The sequence below is a fragment of the Malus sylvestris genome, chromosome 1 (genome assembly GCF_916048215.2).
Source record: "Malus sylvestris chromosome 1, drMalSylv7.2, whole genome shotgun sequence".
Classification (NCBI taxonomy): domain Eukaryota; kingdom Viridiplantae; phylum Streptophyta; class Magnoliopsida; order Rosales; family Rosaceae; genus Malus; species Malus sylvestris.
Genome location: NC_062260.1, coordinates 8,425,104 through 8,438,283, shown reverse-complemented (window position 1 = coordinate 8,438,283; position 13,180 = coordinate 8,425,104).

The window sequence follows — 13,180 nt, the reverse complement described above, 5'->3', positions numbered from 1 at the left end:
GTGATGTTCGCCGAGATTTCGGGGCAGACATGCGGGTGGGTGCCCTGTGGTTGATGCATCGGTCAGAGGGTTGTTAGGGGGAGGAGAGGAGGGGGACAGAGGGACTGACAGATTGGAGAGAGATGGGAGCTACGAGTTTGGAGCGAGTGAGAGAGAGATTTAGGTAGGTTAGGGCCTATGCTATTTTCTCCGATTTTAGAGAGAGAGAGAGAGAGAGAGGAGAAAGCATGGCTGTGTGCATTTCTTGGGGTTAATTAATGGGTTAGTACATAGGGTCGGTGAAGAGAGAATGATAGAGGGATGTATGGGAGGGTATAGGTTTTCAGTTTTTTTTCCTCTGATTCATCAGGTAATGCACTGTTTTAAATTCATAGTTTATTGTTTTGTTTGCCATTTGCTTTGTTAAAACCATCATTCGAATTTTGTTGTTTCACTGTGCTCATTTTGATGCTTCTTCATAATATCCTGCTGTCTGCTTCTCATCCCTTTGTTGGTAGATTTTTTTTCTTCCATTTCTTGGTTCCTTATGTATTCCTTGGTACAAATATGTTTACTATGTTTGAATGCAAAGTCTTATTGTCTCTAATTTTTGGCTGTGTGATGATCCTTGCAGGTGAACCATATGAACGTTTTTTTAGAAATAGAGAGCTTCATCCACTCGAATCTGCAATTGATAGTAGTAGGCTTATCCTGACCCTTTCACTATTATCTGCTTAAAGTGAAGCATTTTAATTATGGCCTTGGTTGATTGACATTTTTAGGTATATAATTTGCTACACTTTTGTTTTAGTTTCTTCAGTTAGATGTAATGTCACCCATTTGAGTAAAAAAATATCTCTTGTGTTGGGTTTCATTGTAAAAACTGATTCCACAATGTTTAAATAGGAGCTAAAGGTTGTTGGTTGAGATTTTAATAAGCTTTTCTAATATCTGGTTTTAGGTTTTGAATTTTGCTCGAACAAACTGAAGTTTGTTTCACCTGCTTGATTCAGTACAATTTTAGTGGAAAGAAATCAAATTCTGTATGCTTATTCTATGGTTGCTTTCTTGCATTTAAAATTACTATCATCTTAAGCAATAAAGTATTTATTTGGTATGAATTACCTGTGGTGGTAGATAAAAAAATGGTGCTTAGACTTCATAGGAGTGATTCTTTTTTGCATTGGGTGTGAATTTTGAAATGGGTTTGTAGTGGGTGAACTGAAGTTGTACAAGCTTTCATTGCCTAACTTCAACTGCCTATGTAAGTACTGGTTTGGTACCTAGGTGCTTTTTAAAAAAACGGGTATAAAAAAAAACTGGGAGCTTTTTTGTGTTTGGTAAACATTCAACTTCAGCTTTTTTTTTTCACCCGCTTTTTTTTCTTCACAGTTTTGGGTGAAAAATGCTGAAAGTTCAAAGTAGCAAAAGCTAGCTTTGAAAAACCGGCTTTTTTTGCTTAACTTCTCCGTAAACCTAATTTGCAAGAGGCACTGAGCCCTTTAATGAAACTTTCAAACACCCAAAATGACCTTAAACAATTAAATAATTACACATAATACCAACTGGAAAACGTCGTCGACTTCAATTGGGAGGTCATCCTCGTCGATCTCGCCACAACGCCGTTCACTCCCAGCTTCAACAATCACCGTTATTGACCTTAGATTCCATACCCTAGGACGTTGTTTCTGCCTCTATCCTTCCCCTCATCTCTTTTCTGCCCTTTCTCACTCCCATGCCGACAAAATCGCGTCGAGAAATAACGCCATCTTTTCCGACGAGGACCAGATTCGATTTTGGCATCGTAGATTTCCCCAGATTTCCTAGATTGCACCACTTACAAGCGAATGATCTTCGTATGTCTGCAAATTAAGAGAGCCCATATTGCCCAGACGGACACCAAAACTTAATTATTCCAAATACCCAAAATTAAATACAGGAAACTACTTCATATGATCAAATTCACACTATATAGTTTCAAAAAGAAAAAATGATTAGTCTTGGAAGAAGAAAGAAAGTAGCATCCTGGAGCATTGGCCTTGCCCGATATATATAATGAACTCCTCGAGTAGATAGACCATGTATGTACTGCAAATCAGATGACAGGTGAGAGAGATTGAGGAACGGAGCAGAAAATAAAAAAGAAGAAGACGGAGCAAAAAATAAAATAAAAACAGAGAAAATTAGGGTTGTGGGGGAGACTTCTAGAGAGATGTTTTTGGTTTTTGGAAAGTCTGGTTCAGTAATGGGGTAGTGGGAGAGACTTCTTGATGCAAATGGAGAAAATAAAGGGGGAAGACTTAAGAAAATTAAATTAATGACACATCTAGTATTATACATTTTTTGGTCATTTCACACAGTCACAACTGTTTTTGAAGAAACCAAAAGAAACAGAAGAATGATTTTACTGAATAATCCTCTTCTCATTTAATGACTTGATAATTACACTTGCATTCGGGGTATATATATAGTCAAGGCCATGTACAAAACTTCCTCTAACAAATTGTAACAAATATAACATCCTAACCAAAACTATACAGGTGTAACAAAAATAATTGGCTACCTAAACTATATGAACTGTCATGAGTTGGCATCTTTATCTTTACACCCCCTCAAGCTGAGCTTGGAAAGACTTGGATTTCCAAGAGAAATCTTGGATTGAAGAAAGAGAAACTGATTCTTTGACAAAGATTTAGTGTGAATATCAGCTATTTGGTCTTGGTTGCAAACATACTGAATGCTAACCAGATTTGCAAGAACCAGTTCCCTTATATAGTGGTAATCAATTTCCACATGTTTGGTTCTCGCATGAAAAACAGGGTTTAATGCAAGAGAGATGGCAAAAATGTTATCACACCAAATGATAGGTTTAACAGAGAAAGAGAATCCAAAATCTTTGAAAACTTTACAGATCCATGTAATTTCAGCGGCAGTTTGAGACAGGGATCGATATTCAGCCTCAGTAGAAGAACGAGCTAATGTAGGCTGCTTTTTAGCACTCCAGCTGACTAAGTTGGAACCAAGAAACACATAAAATCCACTCGTGGATCTCCTATCAAAAGTGCAGCCAGCCTAGTCTGCATCAAAGTAGGCTGAGTGAGAGGACTTTTATGAAACCATATACCATGTGAAGATGTTCCTTTGAGAAATCTGAGTATTCTCTTGGCTGCTTGCAGATGTAATTCAGTAGGAGTATGCATGAATTGGCATACTTGATTAACTGCAAATGAGATATTAGGCAGAGTCTAAATGAAATACTGTAGACCTCCCACAATGGATCGATATTCTATTGGATTTTGCAAAGGTGTACCACTGTGATCCAATTTGGTAGTGCCAAGAGGTGTAGAACAAGGCTTAGCACCTTCCATTTTTATCTTTTGTAAATCCATCAGATATTTGCCCTGATGTAGGAATAGTCCCTCTTTGGTTCGGTGAACTTCAAGATCCAAGAAATAATGTAAGGGACCTAAGTTCTTTACAGGGAACAAAGAGCTTAGTTTCTTGATGAAAAGATTACACACTGATGAATTTGGACCACCGACCAATATGTCATCCACATATACAAGAACAATAACAAGAACTGGATCCTTGAGAACAAAGAGAGAGGCATCAGATGAGGATTGAGTGAAACCAAGAGAATTGAGAGCTTGAAACAATTTATCAAACCATGCCCTTGGAGCCTGTTTGAGTCCATACAAGGACTTTTTGAGTTGACACACATGATTTGGAAAGTTTGGATCACTGAAACCAGGTGGTTGATGCATGAATACTTCTTTTTTTAAATCACCATGAAGGAAGACATTACTAATATCAAGTTGATGCAAAAACCAATTGAATTGCACATCAAAGGTTAATAAAATTTTGATAGTAACAGGCTTTGCCACATGACTAAAAGTTTCTTGATAGTCGAGACCCTATTTTTGATGAAAATCCTTGGCAACAAGTTGGCATTATACCTGTCAATGGTTCCATCAGACTTCTTCTTGATCCTAAATACCCATTTACAACCGACAATATTCTAGGATGAAGAAGAAGGAACCAAAATCCATGTTCCAGTTGATTGGAGGGCATTGAATTCAGCCTGCATGGCGTATCTCTACTCAACAAATTTAGAGGCCTGATTATAGGTTGTTGGTACAAAATCAAGAGATGATGTTAAAGGGTGATTGGTAGCAATGTAAGCTTTAGGCTTAAAAATGCCATTCTTTGATCTAGTAACCATATGATGAATGTTTTGAATTGGTAAAGATGGAGAAGATAAGGGAGGGCTGAAATTGATTGATGATACAACTTCACTTGAGGTAGGAGCATTGAAAGTAGGATTGATGAAGTGAGCACTTGGTAAGACAGATTGTGAGTTGGAAATGGGAAATTGCAGGTCAAAAATAGGAGAAATAGTAAGGGTAGAAGCAAAAGTTGAAGCTGACTTGGCAATAAAGGGAAAAGACTTCTCATCAAATAAGACATGTCGAGAGATGTAGACTCTATCAGTGGCCATGTCTAAACACATATAACCCTTATGTTGTAAACTATACCCAAGGAAAACACACTGCTTGCTTTTGCCATCAAGTTTAGAGGGAACATAAGGTTTTAACCATGGGTAACAACTACACCCAAAAACCTTTAGCTGAGTATAATCTGGTAATGTATGTAATAATAACTCCCATGGAGTTTTGTAAGACCAGAAATGGGCAACTTGTTAATCAAGTAAGTAGCAGTGGATATAGCTTCAACCCAATAGAATTTAGGAACATTATAAGCTACTAACAATGTTCTGGCCGTTTATACAAGATGCCTATGCTTGCGTTCTACACATCCATTCTGTTCAGGCGTATGTGGGCAACTGAACTGATGAGAAATGCCATGCAAATTAAGATAAGACTGAAAAGAAGCACTAGTAAATTCACCCCCTGAGTCAGAACGTATAGCCTTTATTTGATTACCAACATATTTTTCCACATAGTTCTTGAACATTACAAAGGTAGAACGCACCTCAGATTTTCTTCACAAAGGAAAGAACCAGCTATATCTTGTGTAATCATCTACTAACAACAGATAATACTGAAAACCACTCACAGAAGTCACAGAGGCAGGTCCCCATACATCACAATGAAGTAAAGAAAGACTATGGGAAGTAGATGAACCAGTAGAGTGAAAGGGCAGTTTATGGTTTTTAGATATAGCACAATCCGAACAGAAGAAGTCAACTGAGGGTTTACCTTGCAATGCAAGCTTATTACCAGAAATTACTTTCCGAAAGACATTAGAGGAGGGATGACCCAATCTACTATGCCAAATCTTCACTAGAGCTTTAATACTGACAAATGCATATGAAGAAATTGAAGAAGAGGTACCATTTGAAGTAGAGCTTTGCAAAGGATAGGAGCCATCTCTAACTGGTCCTCGCAAAAACATATTCCCTGTAGAATCCTTTACAAGGGATCCATCAGAATCAAGTGTCAATGAACATGAATTGTCTTTGAAAAATTGAAAAGCTGATAACAAGTTGTGCTTCATTTGAGGAACATGAAGTACGTTGTTCAATTTAAAAGAAGTACTAGGAGTATGTAACAAAGAGGAACCAATATGATTGACGGACAGACCTTTACCATCACCAATATAGACTTTATCTTCACCGGTGTAAGGAGATGGAGAAGAGATATTGGAGATGTCATTGGTGATGTGAGAAGTTGCGCCAGAGTCAATGAGCCAGGAGGGATGAGAGGGCTTTGATGTATAATGCACACACATTACAGCAAGCTTTGCTGGAGGGATTTTACCAGAAATATCTGGATTCATGCGATCAAAGCAGGCTATGGCTTCATGACTTGTATTTCCACAGATCTGGCAATGAGTACGAAGACCAGAGGAAAAGGAACCATGGGAGTTGTAATTATGACCACGATTGGAACCATAATTGTGACCAAAATTGTAGTTGCCTTGATTATTGCCTTTATTGCCCCGATTGTTGGAAAATCGATTGTTCCTGCCACAATTGGAATTATATCGAAGAGAGTTGTGAAGTGGTGTATGTTGAGCAGCAAATGCCTGATGTGGTGTAGGAAGAAGAGGTGGTGAAGCTTGAACAGAGAGAGCATGAAATGGTTTAGTGGTTGCAGAGGAGACAATCTTCTTTCTTCGATTCATGGAAAGCTCATTTGTGAGTAACAGCCATGTAATTCATTAAGAGATGTTGAAGAGAGACGAAGCATGATAGAATCAATGAATGATTCAAACTCATCAGGAAGAACAACCAGTGTAGCAGCAATAAGATCACGGTCAGAAATCGAATCTCCAGCCGCAGTGAGGGAATCAGAAATTTCCTTGATCTGTTGCAGATAATCAGCCATTGATTGAGAACCTTTCTGAATACACTGAAGACGAGAACGAAGCTGATGAATGTGAGCATTAGAAACACCACCAAAACGCTGCTCAAGTTTAAGCCACATATCTCTGGATGAAGAAACACTAACAGTAAATGGAATGACTTCCTTAGAGAGTGTTGAATTGAACCAGATGAGAAGATTCTGATCTTTCTCATGCCAACTCTCGAAGGCAGGATTGATTGATCGATTTGGTAAAAATGGCGACGGACAAGGCTCAATTCCATCAATGAGTCCAAGAAGCTTGTAGTGACGAAGAATAGGGGCAAAAAGAGCACACCATGGCAAATAATTCGAACGCTTGAGCTTGATCGGCACCATGCTACCGATGTTTTGAATCGTAAGAGAAGTGTAGGATTGGGATGAATTAGGGTTTGAAGAGGAAGAAGTGGGATTTGGAGTCGGAATCAGAGAAGATGATTCAGTCGGTGACGCTATCAGAGATCAAGATTAAGAAGACAAAATTGAAGATCGGAGAACAACACGGTGAATTTCTTACAAATCAGAGATCAAATGAGAGATTGGAGAAGAAAGCACGGTGGAAGAGACTAGGATCGAAGAGTGCCATGAGGCGGTGGCGATGGATACCATGAAGAAACCAAAAGAAACAGAAGAATGATTTTACTGAATAATCCTCTTCTCATTTACTGACTTGATAATTACACTTGCATTCGGGGTATATATATAGTCAAAGCCATGTACAAAACTTCCTCTAACAAACTGTAACAAATATAACAGCCTTACCAAAACTATACAGGTGTAACAAAAATAATTGGCTACCTAAACTATATGAATTGTCATGAGTTGGCATCTTTATCTTTAGTTTTACATAAAAGTTTACCAAATACTATAATACTGTTTTTTTTTTTTTTTTTCAAAAGCACTTTTACAAAAAAGTTTATCAAACATTCTGCTGCTTTATTTCATAGCTGTTTATTCTCATAGCACAACAGAATCAGTTTTTTTTCAAAGCACGACAATACCAAACCAGCCCTAAATCTTAATGATAACATCCTCATGGTGGGGATGGAGTTGGAGGACTGAGAATGCTATCTATATTTCTTACGTTATTCATTTGACATGCATTTGGTTGACAATTATTCGTTAGTTGATATCTAATAGATTAATAGGTTAAGATGTTGAATTTGTCTTCTCTTAGTTCGTTTATTTTTATTTCCGGGTTTGCTTTACTTTCGTTGTTATGACTTAGGATGCCTTCCGTGCAAGTTTTGATGGTGGTATAATTTTCCAATTTCCCCTTTGCAACATTTTCTTTTTGGTTTTTGGAGTATGTATGTGATTTATGTTTCATCAGAGAAGAAAAAGTAATCAAACACAAGAAGCAATTGGAAACATAGCTGCAAGTGATAAGCCAGAGTCCGTTTTTCAAATAACTGTATTACTTTTGTAGTGTATGCATGCTTAAGAAAAATCCAAATTGTACTACAGGATCTTAGGGCTGTGTGTTTTGTATTTGGCAAATCAATGCATTGAGAGAATATGAATGGTTGCGTCTGGTTTGGATATGTGTCTGTGGTGCTACCCCCATTTCAATGCAAATGGCAGCCCTTGAATATGGTAACCCAATGGCTTTCTTTGTTGTTTTTTTCGACTGTCTTGGCTTAAGTGGTAATAGGATTAGGTGGTGTTTAGAGCAACCTCTAAATTGATTGGTAAATCAAGTATTGGATGCTAGCGTTAGTTAAATCCTCTCAAAAATTGGTTTAGTTAGTACATATTTGTATAATATTTTGATAGAAAATGTGTTATATTCTCTTTGTATTTGGTTCGCAAAAGGAGGGCAACATTTTTCGGGCTTTGGATATTAAAGACTAAAGATGGTTTTACTTTGTTAATTAATTTAATTAGCATGTGGTTTGGTGGGGTTTGGTACGTACGATGGAACTAAAGTGTGTGACAGATGAATCACAGTTGGTATAATAGTTGACAGTGGATCTTTGCACGATAGACATCTTGTTGGATGGATTGTGCTTTTACCAACCCTAATAAAATTATATTTGAATCATGCTGTCTTTTGCCTATATATGCAAAAATCATTTCCAACTGGGTAAGTGTTTTTTGTTTGGTGTGTGTGTGTGTGTTTATTTTAGGAAATCTATTAACAAAACTGAATTATATGTTCGATGCTTTTCATTTTCATTTTAGATTAAAAAGTTGGAGCTTTGGATCGGGATTTTCTTTATTCAACTATAATTTTGTACTTAGGAGACTATCTTAAACTGCTTAAATTTGTTTGCATAGGAACTTTTTTTTTTCTTTTCGCTATAATCTGTTTTGTTAAAGGTGATGATAAAGATTTATCAATATTGTTTGTTCAACATTAGGTGGAAATTGGAAGGGAGTAAATTGTGATCGTTTATGCAGCATTTGATAAAATTGGGAAATAAAATTGGGGAAATAATGTTAATGGTTTGTAGATGCTTAGGAGATTGTCTAGGGCTGCTTAAATTTTATATATTCAGTTACATAGAGTGGACATGACATGCACAACAATGGTCAGATTGCCACCCTTAGTTGGTGGTATTATCTTTACAACACATTCAAATTGAGGATTTAGAAAATCTAATAATAAAACTGAAATATATGTTCCATGCTTTTTGTTTTCATTTTAATTTAAAAGGTTGGAGCTTTGGATTGGGATTTACCCTTATTAACCTATAATTTTGTGCTCATGACACCATCTTGGGGGTCTTAACATGATTGTTCTTCTATTTCATAGATTCAAAATGTGTTTAATATCTCATTTAATTGGTGTACCTTTGCTCATTTAACTCAAATTTAATACAATTTGGTCCTCCAATTTCTCTGAATTGCTAACGGATTTACTTTCTTTGGAAATTTCAGGAACTCTGGTTGTGGGAGGAAGAAGCCAGTTCCTTGCTATTTTTAGGTATAAGATTATGCGCCCTGATTTGATGTTCAAAGTCTAATTAGTTATATAAATTTTTTATTTATCTTTTGCAAACCTTTCGTACTTGGATTTTAAATGTTTGTGAAAAATAAACGAGAAGACTAATCATGGGACATTCTTACTTCTGAATTTTCTCCTCAGCATTGTTTCTTGAATAAATTTGGATTGGTAGATGTAGGGTACGAGCAACGGCCGTGGTGAAAATAAAAGGTCTAGGCGTAATGATTTCTGGGTTTTCGAATTGATTGGAAAATATGAATGAATGTTGTGTTCACTAATTTTTTATGCTGTTTGTTGTTCTAAACTGTTGAACTCCTTTTTGGATTGATCTTTGTTATTTTTGTTTATGGGGGTATCTGATAGGTCAAGGTGCCAAATCTTGGTTGTACTTTTTCCCAAGACATGGCACATTTGAAACTTTGAATTCTTGAGTTTATATTTTAATTCTCATTAGTTAATGCTTAACATTTGGCCTTTTGTTTTGAGATTAGAATGAAATCATTCCAATTTTTGGGTGTATTTTAAGTGAGATTTGGGATATGGTATACGTTTGGCCTATGTGAGTGACGCTCTGCCTGAGGTTTAATTAGCTTATCAAATCTCTTTAACCTCCTTACTCTGTGTAGATTTTGATTGAAATAAGGCATTTAGGATTGTTTATAATTTTTTTTTTAAATGGGATTTAGCATTTTACGTGATGTGCCTAAAGTGTCTATTGATGTAGTATTGTGCCTAAAGTGTATCTGGCATTTGACATTTGACATGTGATGTTTACCTTTGTTGCCTCTCGCTTTATCTCTTTGTTTGCGGTGCTATAACTTGCCTTCCCCCGCCCTTTCATCCGTAAAATATTTGAATATAGTAATCTCGGGACATGGGTGGGGGTGAGTGGTAAAAATGTTTGGTTTTAGCACGTTTTTGTGTTTGTTGGAAGGTTTCAATAACTTTTTTTTAAGATAATCTATCATCTCAGATGGAAGAGTTGAATGCTAAAAAGGTCATGATGACAAATGATACCTTCCCGTCATTAGCTACTTTTCTATTGTGAAATGTAGTTATGTTGTAGATTAAGTCAATGCACTGTCATAGAGTAAGTCCATTGCACTGTTACAGATCGAGTTACTTTTCCTACGTTTGTTTGTTTGCGCTTCGAATTCTTACTTTGAATCTCACTGCTTTTTTGCAGTTTAGATCGGATTATCATCGCAACATAGTGATCAACTCTTGCTACTGCCATTAATCTAGGGGTTTTGAGGCATTGCATTTGAATCAAGGCTTTGGTATGTCACCTGAACTTCAATGCGTTCTTTTCCCGTGCTTTTTGTTTGAGACAATGCGACTTTATGACTTTTTTATTGATTGTTTGGTTGATCACCTTATATTATTTGTTTGGTTTCTGCTTTGTTTCTCATTTTTTGTTGTCTCTGTGATCCTCTGATTGTCCAGAGGTTGGATGGTTTGTCTTTTTTTTTTTTTGGTTTTAATTTTCTCTGTGCGATTCTGTTAAGGTTGAAGGTCCCTTGCTATCTCTGTGATTCTGGTTTAACCCAATGTTCTTGATTCTTTATCGAATGTTGTTAACCATTTTATCTTTATGATTTTGTTATTGGTTGGTTGGTGTTTTCATTAGGTTTTTATGATAGTGAACTGTCTCATCCTCCCCGAAGTTCTTTAACATGCAACTTAATATTGAACATAAGGCATCTGCCCATGTCCAAGATAATAATTGTTGTGTTGTTGAGAAGGACTAGATAATGTTTTCACTTTTTGTTATAGCGGAGCTTTCTTTTTCATTGTTATAAAGCTGTGGTATAGAACTTTGTGACTTTTTCTGAATAGGTTGATTTAATTCATCTGTAATTTATTATGATAATAGTGGTTGTCAGTGTAGGGAATTATCATTTTAAGCAATGCTTAACTAAAACTGCTATGTCTTATTGTATCAATTTTGGAATTAAATGATAATTAGAGATCACAAAGAGAGATGTAAGCATCTTTAATGGTGGTTAAGAATTTTGTTATAACATGATTGTTTCCCTCTCTGATCACAACTTGGCTTCTAGCTTCTCAGAAAAAGTTCACACTTTTTTCCCTTCAACAAAACAGCTCAGATTCCAAATTTATCCAACAATTTACTGATTTTGTATGTTTTTTTTTTTGTTTAGACTTATTTTCTTAAAACACATGACCCAACTTTTTGTCCTAGAGAGAAGAGCTTATGCATTGACTTCGTTGAGTGTTGTCTGCAAGAAATAGTTACAGGTTACTTCATTTCATTAGTATTTAATTTTACCTCAACCTCGCAAATTTTTATCATTTAGTGAAATGACACAAGCTTTCTTTTTTATGCAGAAACCTTTAGTTAACTTGGAAATTTTCTGTTTCACCCACTGATCAAAGCCAATGCCAACAGGTAAAGGTGTAGTTAATTATAAAAACTTCTTCAATATTCTTAAACATATCCTGATAACACTATACATAATTAGAAAAGTTTAATATATATTTAGAATATATGTTTACAAAATAGCTCCCATATATCTATACATTATTTGTCATTCCTTACTGGTTATTTATATTTTTTAAACAATTATCTGTTTGTAAATAGTGATTGAGTGTTTACAGTTTTACTTATACGTTTTACTGTCTTGGAAGAAATCTGTACACTTATTAAATTTATTAGAAGTTTTAAATGAATTGTGGTTTTCTTCTGACTGAGGTTCGAATTCATTGTTACCTTTGGTTTTTGAAGTGTTTCCCAATTGGGAAATGGCTACTCTTTATTTGGTTCTCAGTGGAAAAAAATTTAGGTGTTCTAGGTGATTAGTCAACTAGCTACATCACAGTATTTACTCTCAATGTTGGTTTATGTGAAGTATAATGAGGTGACACAATTAGACACCAATATTGAGAAAATTGGTTGCTAAACATTTTCATCCTACTACAACTTTTCTAAAGATTTTATTTACCAGCACATTTACAATTTGAAACAAGGGAATTCAATCATTTTTGTGGATCAGGTTAACCTGTGATTATATAGTTACATTTTGATAAAACCCGGTTGAAAATTTTCAGTTTATTATTATTATTTTATTTAGCTTCTTTTTATCAATTTGTTTTATGTTGTTGGAAAATTAGGCCTTTATTTATTTGTTTGGTACAAGTTTTCTATTAATAAGATTGTTAAATTAATATTGTTGCTTTGCAGCGGAGTTTATTTGCATTTTTAATTAACGAATTTCAGTTTGTAACGCTTCGATTCTTTCAGTTGCAGGTATTGAATTGTCGTGTTTCTGAAATTTTCACTCCAATGATTAAAAATAGGGTTTTGTAAACTGGGAAGAACCCCTGCATGTATTGTTTCTATCACATAAAACCATTCCTTCCCAGCCATATTGTTTCTATGGCATAAAATTATTGCCACACAATCAAAGTATATAGTAGACACATAGGTACAAGACACCTTGGAAATAAAGTATGGTTATTAATATTTAATTAATTAATTGATAAAAGTTGGTGATCCTGATTTAAGGCTGCACAAACTAAATTTGTTGAGGGTAGGCTCAAATTTGGGTAAGAACCACAAATCTCTAATTCTTTTCAATTTTTGTTCATTGGAGCTTTAGTTTATTCTAAAGCCATGTTTATGGAAGAAAAAAAAGGAACTCCCAACTATGAAATCCAGTAAATGTAGTAATCTTCTCTTTCTTTGGCAACTTAATAAAAAATGATTTCCAAACCATTGTTGCTTACAGTGTGAAGAAGTTGTTCATTATCTGATTGACCCTAGCCTTTGTTGCCGCCACAACTGATACACATTTCAATTCACTTTCTGTAAGTAATGTCTCGGTCTTTCTCCATATTTCACACTGAATTATTAATGAGAATT